This window comes from Palaemon carinicauda, chromosome 16, assembly GCF_036898095.1.
Source record: "Palaemon carinicauda isolate YSFRI2023 chromosome 16, ASM3689809v2, whole genome shotgun sequence".
Taxonomy (NCBI): Eukaryota; Metazoa; Arthropoda; class Malacostraca; order Decapoda; family Palaemonidae; genus Palaemon; species Palaemon carinicauda.
Genome location: NC_090740.1, coordinates 9,597,326 through 9,602,325, shown reverse-complemented (window position 1 = coordinate 9,602,325; position 5,000 = coordinate 9,597,326). Strand labels below are relative to the sequence as shown.

General features: G+C 30.1%; 1 pseudogene; it reads right to left on the bottom strand.

Annotated features, from left to right (window-relative positions):
* LOC137654914 (irregular chiasm C-roughest protein-like) overlaps positions 1 to 5,000 on the bottom strand; it is a 207,321-nt pseudogene that overhangs the window by 24,819 nt on the left and 177,502 nt on the right.

Genomic DNA, 5,000 nt, shown 5'->3' with positions numbered 1-5,000 from the left:
TTGGTGAGGCAGATTTCCACACTCTCAAGGGTGCCCTTTTAGCTCTGATAAGTTTCCTGATCGCTGATGGGTTGAACAAGATCATTCTAACCAATCAGCGATCAGGAAACTTTTCCGAGCTAAAAGGGCCGATGATCTGTAGATTCAGATATATTGTAACGATGAGATGATAATTAATACTTATCTCTAATTAGTAGTAATCAACTATAGTCAATTCTTTTTAGTGAGGCAGATTTGCAACGACTCGTAGGGGTGCCCTTTTAGCTCTGAAGTTTCCTGATCGTTGATTGGTTGAACAAGATAATTCTAACCAATCAGCGATCAGGAAACTTTTCCGAGCTAAAAGGGCCGATGATCTGTAAACTCGGATATATTGTAATGATGAGATGATAATTAATACTTATCTCTTATTAGTAGTAATCAACTATAGTCAATTCTTTTAAGTGAGGCAGATTTCCTCAGACTCTCAAGGGTGCCCTATTAGCTCGGAAAAGTTTCCTGATCGCTGATTGGTTGAACAAGATAATTCTAACCAATCAGCGATCAGGAAACTTTTCCGAGCTAAAAGGGCCGATGATCTGTAAACTCGGATATATTGTAATGATGAGATGATAATTAATACTTATCTCTTATTAGTAGTAATCAACTATAGTCAATTCTTTTAAGTGAGGCAGATTTCCTCAGACTCTCAAGGGTGCCCTATTAGCTCGGAAAAGTTTCCTGATCGCTGATTGGTTGAACAAGATAATTCTAACCAATCAGCGATCAGGAAACTTTTCCGAGCTAAAAGGGCCGATGATCTGTAAACTCGGATATATTGTAATGATGAGATGATAATTAATACTTATCTCTTATTAGTAGTAATCAACTATAGTCAATTCTTTTAAGTGAGGCAGATTTCCTCAGACTCTCAAGGGTGCCCTATTAGCTCGGAAAAGTTTCCTGATCGCTGATTGGTTGAACAAGATAATTCTAACCAATCAGCGATCAGGAAACTTTTCCGAGCTAAAAGGGCCGATGATCTGTAAACTCGGATATATTGTAATGATGAGATGATAATTAATACTTATCTCTTATTAGTAGTAATCAACTATAGTCAATTCTTTTAAGTGAGGCAGATTTCCTCAGACTCTCAAGGGTGCCCTATTAGCTCGGAAAAGTTTCCTGATCGCTGATTGGTTGAACAAGATAATTCTAACCAATCAGCGATCAGGAAACTTTTCCGAGCTAAAAGGGCCGATGATCTGTAGATTCAGATATATTGTAATGAGATGATAATTAATACTTATCTCTTATTAGTAGTAATCAACTATAGTTAATTCGTTTTAGTGAGGCAGATTTGCAACAACTGACCGGGGTGCCCTTTTAGCTCTGAAAAGTTTCCTGATCGCTGATTGGTTGAACAAGATAATTCTAACCCATCAGCGATCAGGAAACTTTTCCGAGCTAAAAGGGCACCCCTGCGAGTCGGTGCAAATGCGCCTCATTAAAAAAACTGAGTATAGATTGGAATTCATCTATGGTGATTGACATATATCAATTAGTTTTTATAAATCACGGATGGAAATGGATCATTTATAAATAGCAAAACAAAATGTTATTTAGATATTGTAATGAGATGATAATAATTAATACTTATCTCCTATTAATAGTAATCAATTTGATTGAAATTCATCTAAGGTGACTGACATATATCAAAGTTTTTTTATGATAATTCAGGGATAGAATTGAATCATTTATAAATAGTAAAACAAAATGCTATTGAATTGGATTTATTTATAATGAACGATCAACCATATTTTATATTTAAACGACTGAAGCTATAAGAGAGATAACTCGAGTGCCATATATGCACGAGATCATGGTGAGGGGTAGATGGAGATGGTTTGGCCATGCTCTTCGCACTCCATAAGAGAGATTAGTTCACCAAACTTTCAACTGGACTCCACAAGGCACTAGAAGAGTTGCAAGACCCAGGCCTACATGGCTGAGGACTATGAAGTGTGAAGTAGGAGATGATGAAGGGAGAAGTATTGATTTAAAAGCTCAAGATAGAGACGACTGACGAAATCTAACCGAGGCCCTTTGCGTCAATAGGCTTAGGAGGAGATGATGATCATGATGATATTTCAAACTTAAATTCCTTGTATTTATGAATGATAAATCAAATATATATCTTAATCATTATTATTATTACTTGCTACGCTACAACCCTAGTTGGAAAAGCAGGATGCTCCAGGCCCGGGGGCCCGAAAAGGGAAAATAGCCCAGTGAGGAAAGGAAACAGGAAAATTAAAATATATTAAGAAAAGTAACAACATTGAAATAAATATTTTCTATATAATCTATAAAAACTTTAACAAAACAAGTGGAAAAGAAATAAGACAGAATAGTGTGCCTGTGTGTACCGTCAAGCAAGAGAACTTTAACCCAAGACAGTGGAAGACCATGGTACAGAGATTAGAGGAGTGATGAATTAAACAGAGTGGATATATATTTACTAACATTTAATTCTTATATTTTATCCATCTTTTTAACACAGTTTTACTTATTTAACGATTTTATTCTATAGTCCATTTCTTTTAGCGAGTCATATTTGCACCGACTCGCAGCGGTGCCCTTTTAGCTCGGAAAAGTTTCCTGATCGCAGATTGGTTGGACAAGATAATTCTAACCAATCAGCGACCAGGAAACTTTTCCGAGCTAAAAGGGCACCGTTGCGAGTCTGTGCAAATATGACTCGCTAAAAGAAATGGATATAGTTACCCTGGATTTATATTAATTAATATTTATTTCTTATATGTTATCCTTTTCATTAGTTTTACCTAATTAACGATTTTATTCTGGTTACCCTATTTCAGTTTCCGTATAATACTAGGCTTCGGAACTAACTTTTAGCTTTTGTTTTCCCCTGTTGCTTGAGGGCACACTTGGGCACAGTGTTTCTTATTTCTCTTCCTCTTTTTTTTTTCAAAGTTTTTATAGTTTATGTAAGAAAGGTTTATCTTAATATTGCTACTGCTCTAAAAATATTATATTTTGATATTTAATTACTTCTCTTGTAGTTTATTTCCTCATTTTCTTTCCTCACTGGGCTATTTTCCCTGTTGGAACCCTTGGGCTTATAGCAACTTGCTTTTCCAACTAGGTTTGTGGCCTAGCAAGTGATGATAATAATAATAATAATAATGATAATAATTATTATAATCATCATCATCATCATAATAATAATAATAATGATGATTATTATAATCATCATCATCATCATGATAATAATAATAATAATAATAATAATAATAATAATAATAATAATTAATTCTTATCCATGTTCTTATACAGCCTGGATTATATAACCCTAAGATCATTAATCATTTATTACATTTAATTAATCAATAAATGTATAAATTAAGGAACTTTTCAACAATAATTAATCAAAATAAACTATAATTTCATCCGTCATTTAATAAATACTTATGATAGAATTCATTCCCAGCTGAAGTATTTTTGCGAAAAAAAAAAAAAAAAAAAAAAGAGAGAGAGGATTTATTAAAAACTTAATCAAGAATCGTGAGCTGAAATTTTGCATAAAGAATTATTAGAGGATTAAAATGTTTGGTAAAATTCAGATGATAAAGAAAAAAAAAATAAAAAAAAGGAATATATTTTTCTTATTGAAATTTGCAGCGCGAGTAAAGATTTTAATAAAAAGAAAATATATACTAAAGTATAGCAAGGGAAATTATTATTATTATTATTATCATTATGATTATTATTATTATTGTTATTATTATTATTATCATTATTATTATTATCATTATGATTATTATTATTATTATTATTATTACTATTATTATTATTATTATTATTAGTAGTAGTAGTAGTAGCAGTAATATTATTACTATTATTGCTATCATTATATTTATTATTATCAATTATTATCATTATATTTATTATTATCAATTATTATCATTAAACTAATAATAATAATATTTCTACTACTACCACTAATAATAATAATATAATAATAATAATAATAATAATAATAATAATAATAATAACAACAATAACACCAGCAGACATTATCATTAAACTAATAATAATAATAATACTACTTCTACTACTACTACTACTGCTACTAATATAATAATAATACTAATTATAATAATAATAATAATAACAACAATAACACCAGCAGACATTATCATTAAACTAATAATAATAATAATTATAATAATACTACTTCTACTACTACTACTACTTCTACTACTACTACTAATATAATAAAAATACTAATAATAATAATAATAATAATAATAATAATAACAACAACAACAGCAGTCACAAACCTTATGGGATCCTTCCTGAAGCCACACTATAGTCGAAGGCGGATTGGAGTCCACGTCACACTTCAGGATGGCCTCAAGTCCTGTTTCGGACGCCACGTCCCTCGGTAGGGACCTAAAGACCGGGCCGTATTGGACGTGGACTGTCTGGGACTTTTTAGAAGTCCCGACAGTGTTGGATACCTGGGGACATCAAAGAAAGGATATGTCTTTGGGAGTTATTCGTGTAGGATTTTTTTCGCTTGTTTGAATGTCTTCAAAGTAAATGGAAGAGTAACGACTATGTTTCTTTATGTATGTATGTATATGAATATATATATATATATATATATATATATTATATATATATATATATATATTATATATATATATATATATACATATATATATATATATATATATATATGATGAATAAGCATACGAGTATATTGTGGAAAATTAATTTATATAAGCAAGTGCTAATTATTAAAATGATCAAATAGATATGCATATATATTCTTGTCAATATATATATATATATATATATATATATATATATATAAATTTAATATATATATATATATATATATTAACAGGAATACATATGCATATATATATATATATATATATATATATATATATATATATATATATATATATTAACAGGAATATATATGC